The following is a 14,215-nucleotide window of genomic DNA, read 5'->3' on the forward strand; positions in this document are numbered from 1 at the left end:
TAACACATACCACAGGCTAATATTGTAACAAGACACTGAGCCTTAACCCTGTTTCTTAGCCTAACCCTGCCCCTGGACATTATCTAATTCTTACCTGAAGTTATAAGTGAAGACAATATTATTACTCCTGAGGTTTTAAAGTCAATATTTTGCCGGTATACCTATTTGATTTGTAAATCGCCCACCAGCCCTATGGGTCTCACTTAGATTTTCATAGAAACCCGTAAAAGCCTGATGCGTCGTTAAATCTGTTCTTTGCAAACATTTAAGACTTTTTTCCAATGTATTTATAGTTCTAGGCGTTTGCTAAAAACATTAATCGTTTTTGCAGATTTTATATTTTCGACCTGCCTCACATTGGCCTACTCCTGCAGACTGTCCACCGAGCAGAAAATGTTCAGGTTTAGGGTTAGAGAAATTGATAATTTCCACAGTTTTCTTTTCTCTTTTTCCTGCACAAGTATAACACTTTGAATGTGGAAAAACTTTTGTAGTATGGGGTTTAAAGAGCACTTTAAAGTAATTTCCAAAATTTGAAGTTGTACCAGCAAAGGTGAGACACGGGAAAATGTTTGTAACCTCAGATTGGTTTGAAAATATTGAGAAATTATCACCGCTTGGATTAAAAACGTTTGTCAATAAAATATACTCCCTAAAAGAAATTGAAGGAAGGGGCCCTCTTCTTTAGTAAAATTGGTCACTGAACGAAGGTAGTCAATATGTAACTTAAAGCTAGGTATTCGAATCACTCCAGAGCTGGTTCAGCCTTTCATCCTTCTGAAGTGGGTGGGTCAAACGACTAACAATGAGTTGGGTTTCAGCTTGGAAGAAATTACTTCTGTGTGCTATTAATAGAGAAAACTGTTACTTTTTCTTTTTTTTAAATAGATATATTTTTACACACTGTCTGCAACTGCTGCATATACCCAAGCCAAACATATTAATGACATTTGGGAACAGTTGCAAGTAACACTGATTACTGGGGAAACGTATTTGCAAATAGATTACAGCACTGTAACATTTTTCATTTTTGGTCCACAGCTCTGCCTTGTAACTTAGTTTGCCTAATGGGGGCTGAGACCAACATCCAGTCATTTCATGAATCAAAGATGCTGTTTGATGTCATAACGTCTCTGTTGCGCGTTTCTTCTTCTCCCTAAAAGCGGATTAACTATTGAAGACGTTTTGAGTGTATTCTCAGGAGTGCCTTTGATAATTTGTATATGGCTCTTAAGTCCCGAGACGAAGAAAATATTTCCTAGAAAAAAAATGACAGTGAAAAGCATTCACGTTGTTCATTTAACTGCAAGGCAACCCAGCTCAGCGAGATGTAAAGCAAATCTATCTAGCAAGCAGGATTTTCCTGTTCTGCTAAAATAAAATATGGAAAGCAGAAGGGTCCTTTTGGGATTCTCGTTTTAGAATCAGCTGACACTAACATACTGCCAAGAGAGTCACTTAGACTGCAGCGACAACATATATTATTCATGGGCACCATCTAACCCTAAATATAATATTTGGAAATGTTGCTTTTTACACGTAGCAGAAGCCAAACAAGTGATATTCTTATTTCTGCAAACTAAGCATGTTTTAAATCAATTTTTGTGCCTTTTTACAGGGCATTCTGGAGGATTTTATCCCATAATGATAGACCTTTACACAGCAAACGTCAGCAAATCCAACCACTCAGTGTTTGGTAGGTTGCATAGGAGTGTACTGAGTGCTATTACGAGGCCAGTAGTTACTGCTGAGTTTCACCAAATGCTGAATCATGAAATAAATGGCTGTACCTTTGACAAACTGATATCAAGCTGGCGCTTGCTGATACTATTCTATATTCGGCCAATGAAATATTTGGCTACATAAGTTGTGTTGATAATTAAATATTATCTCAATAAAAGAAACTCGAAAATATATGAGAATTGTTTTAATCATTCTCAAAGTGTGTGCTTTATGTTTGAGACTAGTTCTAAAAACACAAATTGGGTCCTATGTAACAGCTGCTAAACAACTTTATGGAATTGGTTAAAAGTGGCAAAAAATACAAGCGCTACCCAATGTTTCGTGTAATGTCAAAAGAAACCCGATAAGACGTATATTGAGATAATTTTACCTACTTTTTATCTGTTCACATGGCAAATGGTGGTATCCTTTACCTACCTCTGGTGCTACCCCTATGGGAGTGGTTTGGAGTGTACACACCCCTTATGGGAGTGGTTTGGAGTGTACACACCCCTTATGGGAGTGGTTTGGAGTGTACACACCTACTACTCTCACTACACCCACTCACTTTCAGTGGCAAAGACCACAAAGCTTTAGACAATAGGCGTTGACACCTTCTCAATTTACTATATCTAACCAGTGGCATAACAAATCTTAAAGGGAACCCCCCTTGCAAAGTACTTGGAGGGGCCCCCCCTCCCCGGCCCACCACCTACCACTTTTGCTGAGGGGCCTCCTGGAGCTCACTCCCACCCCTCAACCCCCGGTGCAGCGGAAGCTGCGGGGGCTTATGTTACCCCACTGTATTTCACTGTCATGTCTTAAAACTGTTCAAAATAGAATTCTGGTGTAACAAAATTCAATAGCATGAATTAGAGTACTTGGGACGTTTAAGGACTTTAAGTCAAGGTGTGAAATTCATTTTCTTTGAGGTAATTCATTAGCACAAAGAAAAACAAGTAAATCATGCCTATACCAAGCTAATTATTTTTACCAATGTCTGTTTTGCGTGTCCCATTTCTTGAAATTGGTTCTAGAGTTTGCCTTTCATAGAAATACGTAGACAAATGTGAAAATTTCCCTTGCCTATGCGAACTGGACCCTTATTAGGCCTTAACTCTAGCTTGTATTAGTATGGCTGCTTTATAATATCTACTGTGTGTTTATATTTCTCATTTACACTGCAACAAAATATGCACTGTTACTTTTTGTTGACATGCTGTTCTTTCTCGAAAACCTCCAGAAGAGGCCTTCAGTCACTTTTCAAGGTCCTTCCTTCCCACTCACTGCATGCTGATCATTTAAAAGGCTCTTCATTGCTTATGAACCAGATTTCTTCTGACCCCTCCAAAGCCATTAGGTCAGAAGAGACTCATTAATATTCACTTAGGGGGATAGTGCTAGGATGGTGGTAATATGTGACATTTAATAATAATGTGCTGTGATTTGCTGTTGTACTGGTGTATTTGCTCACCCTTTGTTTACTCTGTGATTTCCAGTGCTCTCCATTGTAAAATATATAAGAAGAAGTCCTGATTTTGGGTCTTTGTGGCACTTTTCTTAGCCTCTAGGGATGCTGCCAATTTTCCTTTTGTTTGCTGCACTCTTTGGACTTTGAAACATTCCTCATCTCTATTTAAATGCTGAGAGCGTTCATGGTAATTGAATTCTAAGCTTTAGGACTGATTTATTGAGACTAATTATATTTTTCCTTTCGTTACTGCCCTTCAATATTTTAATGAAACGTTATGTTTTTTATTATTTCCTGAGCTTGATCGTTTTTGGCTCAGTTCTTATTTCTTGACAGTTTTTGAGATGCTGTTTTGAATCTTATATTTAGGGACACATTGCATCACCTATTCTTGAGGACAAAACTATCCCTGACACCATATGTGGCCTCTTAATCTCAGTCATGCAGAGTATCTGAGCAATATCTCCCACAAATGCATCGAATATACATTCCTTGTGGTAGATAGCATCCTCAATAGGTAGCTGTGATAGATAGTTACAGCATCTGGGACCTGTTTAAAAGTTTGGAGTCCACATATCCTGTTATTCTTGGAAGTCGAAGAAAAACATCTTTGGAGTCTGAGAAATATTGTAGTGCTTGAAAGAGAGAATTATTGTAGTGAACACATTTGTAAAAAGAGGCAGACTTGCACTTGAATACGATTTCAGGACTTCATCATTAAGGACTGTGAACCCTTATATTGCAGATGTTTCAAAAACTGTCACCCGTTAAGATTCCAAACTTTTATTTTGCACTTTATCAGTTACAAAAGTGGCCTTTCGTTAGGATTACAAACTCTTCATATGCACTTTGTTTATCAGACAAGTGGTCATTCAGTGGGATTAAGAATATTGCACTTGCATTGTTTCAGCTGTCTTGAATATGATAAATATTGTTATTAGAACATGTATGTTATTAAGGGCCAGATGTATCAAGCTCCCGGTTTTCATTTCTTAAATAGCGAATTTTAAGAAATCGCAATTCCTGTTAGGAATTCGCAAATTAGGTAATGCAAACCCCAGGGTGCTGAGGGCCTAAGGCCCCCTTTGATGCATCCCCAAAAAATATTTGTGGACATGTAAAGCGCACACATGCCCAATGGGGCATGTGTGTACTACATGTCATTTTTAAAAATGCATTTCTAATGCATTTTTAAAAATTGCACATGCTTACCACCAAACTTGAGTTTGTGGTAATTGCATTTCCTAAATTCCAAATTCGCATTTAGGAAATGCTTGATACATGTGCTTTGGAAATCGTAAATAGGAATTCCCTATTTGCGATTTCCTATTTAGAGAATCGCAATGTGCGATTCCCTAAATGGAGTCGCAATTTTGAGGAATCACTCTTTTTGCGATTCCTTAAAATTGCACTGCGAATTCCTTTCATAAATCATGAAAGGTGATTTTGCATTCACAAATGGTGGAATTTTGGGATTCGCATCATTTGTGAATGCAAAATCGTTTGATACATCTGGCCCTAAGTTATCAACCAATTATATTGTATGTAATCCAAGCTGCGGCAGGCTGGTACTGAAGTCTCAGGGCCATCAAAGACTTCCCCTACCAGCACCTGGACTCTCTTCTTGGACTCCTGCCCTGGCAAGTGGTGCCCTATGCAGTCCCTGGGCCCTTGAAAGTGGACGCTGGTGAAAATCCAAGAAATCCGACTTCGGACGACTCTGGACTGATGCTGCTGCTGAATCCCGTGACTCTGCCTGCAACCAACCGACTCTGTGGTCGTCGCTGGAGTGCGATTTCCCTCGCAGGCCCGACATCGTTGCAGCCCCGCTGAAGCCCGCCGCTCCGTGGAAGTCGATGCACCACTTCATGACCGACTCCGCCTGAAGTGGACGGATTCAACACCGTCTCACCTCCACCGCTCCGCAGCAAGGACCCAATGGCTCTTTGTGACGCCTCCGCTTCTTCGCCGCGCAGCACCGGAACTGACGCTGCCTTGCATCCAGAAACCCCGCAATCCCGACTTTGCGCACCTGCTTGTTTTCACATTTTACTAAGGTACCGTACCTGGGGGTCGGTGTGACTCCGTACCCAGTGCCATTGGCGTCGGATTGTTGGGAACTACTCCGTCATGACGCCGTGTTATCACCTCATTGAAGCATTTTGAAGCATTTTGTGTTTCTAAGCGCTATTTTTTAGTTTAATCTTTAAAAATTCATAACTTGACTTGTGTATGTTGGATTTTTGTCATTTTGGTCTTGTTTTTTTTAGATGAATATTGGCTATTTTTCTAAACATGTGTGCAGTAATTTGTTGGTGGTCTTACTGTATTACTGTGTGTGTTAGTACCAATACTTTACACCTGGTCTCTGAAGTTAAACCTGCCTGCCCATGCCAAGCTACCAAAGGGGTGAGCGGGAGTTAACCAAGGGTGATTTTCCTTTACCCTGACTAGAGTGAGGGTCCTTGCTTGGACAGGGGGTAACCTGACTGCCAACCAAATACCCCATTTCTAAAATTGGTGATCAGCGGTTGGGATTGGACTTGTATTTGTACTTGACATGCAGTAATTAAGTGTACATTACTGTTTTCAGTGCAGACCATTACGTGACCACATACTACTTGTCTTTGTGATTTTTGCTTTTTTCTCATTTTTGAAATTTTCTCTACTTCCATTTGGTGGTAATCCTTTATTGACTTTTGAACTCCATTTGGGAACTTGTTTTCTGCCTTTGGAACTTTGCACTTTTAACTCTTCATCATGTCTCAATCTGGAGATGCATCAGCTGGAGCTGCTTTTGATTTAAGGAAACTGGAGAGTTACACAGTTGCCCAACTTATACAGTTCTGTGAGGATCTTGCCTGTCTCATCGAGAGGACCGCCAGGAAGGAGGAGCTGCAAAAGGCACTGAGTGCCTGGGTGACAGCCAAGGAAGCTGAGGGGCACACAGGGGATGACGGTAAGGAAGAAGAGGAGGCGCAGAGCATTCACAATGGTATAGTGGGTGGGCCTGTTATGTCCAGGGGGAGGGTCTCCAGGGAAGGTAGCAGTGTGTCATCCAAGGCTCTGACTCCTGAAGAGTTGCAGGACAGACTGGCAGAGAGGGCTCACCAGTTGGAGATGGAGAGAATGATGATGGCCATAGAAGAGCAAAAGTTATTGTCGGCTCATGAGCTCAGCTTGAGGGAGCTTTATCAGAGGAGCTAGTCTAGTAGGGATGGTGGCAGCAATACACAGTGCAGCCTGAGAGGAGGGTGCACATTCCTAGGGACCTTGTGAAGGATTACAATAGGGAGGATGACATACTGTTGTGGTTCAAGGGTTATGAGTCTGCTCTCCATATGAATCTGGTCCCTGAAGCTCATTTCTGTGGAAACACTTTGAGGTAGAGGGGAGGGACACCCTGACATCCCTAGGAGATTCCTGGGGCTCACCTACCCTATCATGAAGGACGCCCTGATTACAAGGTATGGTCTCACCCCTGAGCAGTTACAGGACAAGTTTATGTCCTATAAGAAGAAGGAATGTGTTGATTCTTTTTGCAGGTCACTGGATGGTTGGGTGAAGGGCAGTAAGGTAACAATGAATGAGGGACTTTACAGTTTAATTGCTTGGGAGCTGTTGTACAATTTGTTTTCCAGAGTTGCGCCAGCACCGAATTGACAGCAAGCTGACTGACCCCAGGAAGCTTGTGCAGGAACGGACCACTGGGAGAGCACCAGGGTCCAAAAGAGGTATGGGGGAGACCACGCCAAGGGTGGGCAGGGTCCCTCTCAGAAGAAAAGGGGGGGGGATATGGGTAAACAGGGGGAGTCCTCTAAAGGGCCCCAATCTGATTCCCAGGGTAAGGATTCCCAGCCCCCCAATGAAAAGTAGCCATGGTTCTCCAAAGGGAAACCTGTGGAAGCGGATCCCCCACGTAAGTGTTATGCATGTGACCAGGTAGGTCATGTGAGGGGGGACCCCAAATGCCCCAAGAGTACACCAGCACCCACTGGTGCGCAGTCCCAGGGTTTGGCTAGTGTAGCACTTGGGGAGGAGTTGGTTCCAGGTGGGTGGGAACCAGCTGAGATGACCCTTGTCTCGCTAGGGGACAGTGAGATGGGCCAGAGAACCCTCTTGCCCGAAAACACTAAAAAGTACAGTCAGTGGATGACCATTAATGGACAGAGGGTGGAGGCTCTGAGAGACTACAGTGAGGAGTCAGCTGGTGTCCGAAGAGCAGATAGATCCCCGGGTACTTCACCAAGTAGTTGCAATGGACAACTCAGAGCACCTGTGCAGAGTGGCGCAGGTTCCCTTTGAATGGAAGGGGGCAGGCTCAGGTTCCTTGAAGGAAGCTGTGAGTCCAACCATGCCTGTGCATTGTTTGCTTGGCAGTGACCTGGAGGATTCCCCTTGGAAGGAGGTGGAACAGAGGTCACAGTTCGAGATGTTGGGTCTGTCTGGGTGGGTATGCGTATCAACCAGGTCAATGGCAGCCCGTCATGGTGGTCAAGAGCCCCTGGAGCCTGAAACGATGGCCCAGGGGACCGCCAAAAAGAGGAAGGGCAAGGGTGCGGTAAACTGGCCCCAGAAGTTCCCATGGTCCGGGAGGAGGCGGAGCCTGAGGGTGTTACCCGGAGCCTACAGGGGAACAGATGGCTGAACTGGGGGAGGTCCCTGAGCTGTTGCAGTGGCAGCAGTAAGGGGGACCCACCAGAGAAGCATTCTGTGAGGCACAGAAAACATGCCCTACTCTAGTGGATTTGAGACAGCAGGCTACGGACCAGGCGGCTGGCCAGGAGCCAGGATCTCACCTGATCTATTGGGAGGAAGGCCTCCTGTATAGTGAGCCTAAGGTTGCTGAGCCTGGGTCAGCTCGTGTGCTGGTGGTACCCCAGTGCTTCAGATCCTTCCTACTGGGCCTGGCTCATGATGTGCCTTTAGCCGGACATTTGGGGCAGGACAAGACCTTTGAATGGCTTGTCACACACCTTTACTGGCCCCTAAGGTACAGGCACTCAGATGCTCATTGTAGGTCCTGCCAAACTTGTCAGGCAAGTGGCAAGAGTGGGAGGAGATGTAAGGCTCCCGTCCAACCTTTTCCTGTAGTTAGTACCCCCTTTGAAAGGGTCAATATTGACATTGTGGGGGCCTCTGGATCCGAAGACAGCCATGGGCAACAGGTTCATGCTGGTCTTGGTGGACCATTCCACCCAGTACCCGGAAGTCATTCCGCTGAGATCAATCACTTCCCCTGTGGTGGGATGTGCCTTGATGGGGGTTTTCACCTTCTTGGGGTTCCTCAAGGAAGTGGTATCTAATGGGGGTACCAATTTCATATTCACATATATGTATCAGGAAACGCCCTGAACGCGGTCTCCGTAACAACAAAGTCATGGACAACAAAAGTGGAACAACGCTTTTGTTAACCACGACTTCGTTGTTTTGTGCCTTAACCATGCATGTGCTGAAGAACTCACATGCGTGGTTAAGGCACAGAACAAGGGAGTCGGCTGAGGAGGACGACGCGATGAGTCAGGTAAGTGGGGCGGGGGCGGGGGTGGGGGGTTGGGGTTTTAGTTTTAGGGTCGGGTATTTTTAGTTTTAGGGGCGGGGGCGGGGGTTTTAGTTTTAGGGGCGGAGGTGGGGGGTTGGGGTTTTAGTTTTAGGGGAGGGGGCATCGGGCGGTTTAGGTTTAGGGGCGGGGAGGGATATTTTTAGTTTTATGGCCGGGGGTGGGTGGTCGGGGTATTTTTAGTTTTAGGGGTTGGGGTTTTAGTTTTAGGGGTGGGGGTGGGGGGTCGGGGTGGTGGTTGGGTTTTAGTTTTAGAGGCGGGGGTCGGTGTATTTTTAGTTTTAGGGGTGGGGGTTGGGGTTTTAGTTTTAGGGGCAGGGTGAGGGGTTGGGGTTTTAGCTTTGGGGGGTGTCGGTGGTTTAGGGGCAGGGGAGGGAGGGGTGGGATACTTTTAGTTTTAGGGGTGGGGGTTGGGCGGTTTAGGTTTGGGGGAGGGGTATTTTTAGTTTTAGGGGCGGGGTGGGGGTTGGGTATTTTTAGTATTTGGGGGTGGGGGTCAGGGTGGTTTAAGTTTTTAGGGGTGGGATGGGGGATTGGGGTGGTTTAGGTTTTGGGGTGGGGGTTGGGGTGGTTTTAGGGGGCGGGGTGAGGGGTCAGGGCTAGCATCAAAGATGAGGTGTTTAAGATGTTATCCCTAGGGGTCACGGAGCATTCTAGCAGTCCTTGGGCCAGCTCTGTGGTTTTGGTCCCAAAGGCTACTGTTCCTGGTGCCACCCCAGAACTCTGGTTCTGTGTGGACTTTCGGGGTCTCAATGCGGTCACTAAAACTGACGGGCTCCCCATCCCCAGAGCTGATAAGCTCATAGATCGGTTGGGAGCTGCCAAATACCTCAGCACGTTTGATTTAACGTCTGGGTTTTGGCAGATTGCCTTAACAGAGGGAGCCAAGTAGAGGTCAGCATTTCCTACCCCAGATGGACACTTCCAGTTTAAAGTGATGCCATTTGGGATGAAAAATGCCCCTGCCACTCTCCAGAGGTTGGTGATTCAGGTGTAGACTGGGCTGGATGACTTTAGCGCAGCATACCTGGATGATATTGCAGTGTTCAGTTCCACTTGGGAGGAGCACTTGCAGCACCTCTGCAGAGTGTTGGAGGCCCTGCAAAAGGCAGGCCGCACTATATAGGCAAGCGAGTGCCAAGTAGGGCAAGGTTCAGTGGTGTATTTTGGACACCAGGCAGGGAGTGGCCAAGTGGCACCCATACAGCCAAAGATTGACACCATTCTGGCTTGGGAGCCTCCCAGGACCCAGGCTGAGGTGAGAGCCTTTTTAGGCTTCCCTGGCTATTAGAGGAGGTTTGTCAAGGGATATGGCACAATTGTTGCCCCCTTGAATGAGTTGACTTCCAAGAAGCAACCCAGGAAGGTGATCTGGACAGAGGCTTGCCAGACCACTTTTGATGCCCTGAAGGCTGCCATATGCACAGCACCTGTGCTGAAGTCACCTGACTATTCCAAGGCATTTGTTGTGTAAACAGACGCCTCAGAGCATGGTATAGGAGCAGTACTCTCACAGCTTAATGAAGAGGGCCTAGATCAACCTGTAGCCTTCATTAGCAGGAGGTTACTCCCCAGGGAACGGAGGTGGAATGCAATAGAACGTGAAGCTTTTGCTGTGGTCTGGGCACTAAAGGAGCTAAGACCCTATTTATTTGGGGCTCACTTCCTGGTTCAGAATGACCACAGGCCCCTCAGATGGTTGATGCAGATGAGGAGTGAGAATCCAAAACTGTTGAGGTGGTTCATTTCCCTACAGGCGATGTACTTTACAGTGGAACACCACTCTGGTACAGAACACGCCAATGCTGATGGTCTGTCCAGATTCTTCTGCCTTAGTGATTAGAACTCCCATGAGGTTGGGTAGTTGCTCCCCACTTTCAGCTGGGGGGACACTTGTTAGACTTGGCATCCTTGATGTGGTCTCCCCTAACTTTTTGCCTCTGTTTCCCAGGTTGTTGATGTGTGCTGAACTCTGTTTTTGCAGTTTTTGTTACTCTAGGCACTTTACCACTGCTATCCACTGCTAAAGTGCAAGTGCTCCTATGTAAAATGTATGTGTCATTGGCTTTTCCTGATTGGCATATTTGATTTACTAGTAATTCCCTAGTACAGTGCACTAGGGGTCCCCAGGGCCTGTAAATCAAATGCTACTATTGGGCCTGAAGCACTGGTTGTGCCACCCACATTAGAAGCCCTGTAAACATGGCCCAGATCTGTCACTGTAGTGTCTGTGAGTGCAGTTTTAAACTGCTAATTTGACTCGGCAAGTGTACCCACTTGCCAGGCCTAAACCTTCCCTTTTTATACATGTAAGGCACCCCTAATGTAGGCCCTAGGTAGCCCCATCGGCAGGGTGCAGTGTATGTAAAAGGTGGGGATGTACTTATGTGTTTTACATGTCCTAACAGCAAAATACTGCCAAATGTGTTTTTCAATGTTGCAAGGCCTATCTCTCTCATAGGCTAACATGGGGGCTGCCTTTACATATTATTAAAGTGCAGATTCCCTTAGGGAGCAGATAGAAATGTGAAGTTTAGGGTCTCTGAACAATCAATTGAAAAATACATCTTTTAGTGAAGTTGGTTTTTAGATTGTGTTTTTGAAAATGCCACCTTTAGAAAGTAGGCATGTTCTTGCTTAGACCATTCTGTGACTCTCCTTGTTTGTGGAGTTTGACAGTTGTGCTGTTTGCACCTCTCTCTAGACAGTGACACAAAGGGAGCTGCGGTGTAGCCTGCATATCCTGATGAGCCATCTGTGCTCGTAGGGAGGGGAGGAGTGGTCACTTACATCTGAAAGGGCTGTGCCTTCCCTCACACAATGCAGTCTCCAACCCCCTGATGTGTGTCTGGGGCCTGGCCTGGGCAAGGCAGGATCTTATAAACAAGAGAGACTTTCCTTTGAAGTAGGCCTGCTTCAATGGCAGAAAGGGGTATAAGAAGAGCCCCAAAACCCCTGAAAATTAGATCACTTCTGGAATCAAGAGGAACCTCTCCTAAGGAGAAGAGCTGAGGAAAAGTGATGCCCCTGCCTGTGACTGTGCTTTGTTGGGCTATTCTGCAGTTGCTGCTTCTGCCTGTGAAAGGGGACAAAAACTGGACTTTGTGGTATATTCCTGCTTGAGAAGAATCTCCAAGGGCTTGGACTGAGCTTGCCCTCTGTTCTGAAGTCTCAGGGCCATCAAAGACTTCCCCTACCAGCACCTGGACTCTCTGATGAGACTCCTGCCCTGTCAAGTGGTGCCCTATCCAGTTCCTGGGCCCTTAAAAGGAGAAGCTTGGCAAAATCTAAGAAAACTGATTGAGGACGACTCCGGACCGACCCTGCTGTCAAATCCCTTGACTCCGGTCGCGCCCCACTCTGTGGTCCTCGCTGGAGTGTGCTGACCCTCTCAGGCATGACATTGCTGCAGCCCTGCTGAAATCCGCGATTCCGTGGAAGTCACCACACCACATCGTGACCGACTCCGCCTGAAGTGCACAGATTCAACGCTTTGCACCGACATGCCTCACCTCCACCGCTCCGCAGCAAGGACCAGATGCCTCTTGGTGATGCCTCCACTCCCTGGCCCCAGAGCACCGGAACCGACGCCGCCTCGGATCCAGCGACGCCACGATCCTCGACTTCGCGCACCGGCTTGTTTTCACATTTTACTGAGGCACTGTACCTGGGGGTCTGCATGACTCCGTACCCGGTGACATTGGCATCAGATTGTTGTGAACGACTCCGTCACAACACCATGTTTTCACCTCATCGGAGCATTATGTATTTCTAAATGCTGTTTTTGAGTTTAATCTTTAAAAATTCATAACTTGACTTGGGTATGTCGGATTTTTGTCATTGTGGTCTTGTTTTGTTTAGATAAATATTTGCTATTTTCCTAAACCTGTGCTGAGTCATTTTGTGGGGTTTATACTGTATTACTGTGTGTGTTGTTACAAATACTTTAAACCTGTTCTCTGAAGTTAAGCCTGCCTGCTCGTGCCAAGCTACCAAGGGGGTGACCGGGGGTTAACCAAGGGTGATTCTCCTTTACCCTGACTAGAGTGAGGGTCCTTGATTGGACAGGGGGTAACCAGACTGCCAACCAAATACCTCATTTCTAACAGGGTGACATACTAAAGTATACAAAAAGTGATGGATGGAATGCTTGAAATAATATCAGTCACTGGTAATTACTTGAGCCGCGTCCCTGCCCATCATTATTTTGCTCACCAGGCTGCCTCAGTTTGTTTCATACTTTCTTCATAGTATCATTAAAAGTCTGTCATTGAAACCCCATGCTATATAGTTCTTCTGCATGTTTCTATTCTGCAGCTCACATAGAACACTGTTATTACGATTTTAGGTGCCCCTGAAAATTCTCCAAAAGGAATAGTTTTCTTTGATATGGATGCATAACAAGAGGTGGATTATAAAATGGGATTTACAGCCCTTGGTTTTCTTCAAATACTGGTAATTAAGATATTATTATCAACTTTTAAACACAGATCTGAGTAAATCAGTTTATCTTGGCTCCAAGTCAAGGTTAAGTCAATGTTAATGTCATTGAAATTAATAAAAGAAACATGTTCTTTTAGGTCTTGTCGTGATCCATTGAGAATAACCATTGACTGTCATTATGAGAACTCCAAGGTACCTCGTGTTCCCATCATGACCTTGTAAAAGTTTTGTATGTGGCTTATGTAAAAAAAAAAAAATAAGCTGAACAAGATGAATTACAATTTCACCTGTCAGTTTTCAGATACATCCTTTGACCCTTGTTCATGAACAAGCAAGATTTTATATCACTGTATTATTTAGTACAGGTGTGGGTAGAACTCGTGGAGTTTCACTCTGCGAAATTCCGCTGAGTTACCTAAAAGCTCTGTGAGATTCTGCGGAGTTCCGCCAATGGGCGGAAAATATGCAACTCGAGCGACTGCAAATCTACTCAAGCAGCAGCCCTCTGACAGCTTGTGGCTCCCCGTGACCACATATGTTAGAAAATCACGCTAGGTGATGCCAAATCTGGCTTGTGCTTGCCAGCTCACATTTTCTGCAGCCTTGTGGGAGAACAATTCCACCACGCGGCAATTGGCCTGGAACTCCATGCTAAAGAGTAACAAGGAGTGACCAAAATTCCACCAATTCCGCAGGTGGAATGAAACATTCCACCCACCACTATTATTTAGTAGATGCAACTACAATGGAAATGCTATTGGAGGAGACATATCAATGGCCACATTTGCACTTACGAGTAGAAAAGCTCCTCATGAAGATAGTTCTGATTGAAAATGTTGTTGGAAAATTACGACTTTGAGGTTTATTGTGAAAGTGATCATCGTAATTGTTAGAAATTGGGTTGTTCACTGACTGGGGTGTGAGCCCTGGTCAAGCAGCAACCACAAATCTTGTCAGGGTAAGGCACGAGCAAACCCCTAATAAATCTGTTCTCACCTTCTGGCATCTTGGCACAGAGC

Source organism: Pleurodeles waltl, chromosome 10 (genome assembly GCF_031143425.1).
Source record: "Pleurodeles waltl isolate 20211129_DDA chromosome 10, aPleWal1.hap1.20221129, whole genome shotgun sequence".
In the NCBI taxonomy this organism is placed as follows: Eukaryota; Metazoa; Chordata; class Amphibia; order Caudata; family Salamandridae; genus Pleurodeles; species Pleurodeles waltl.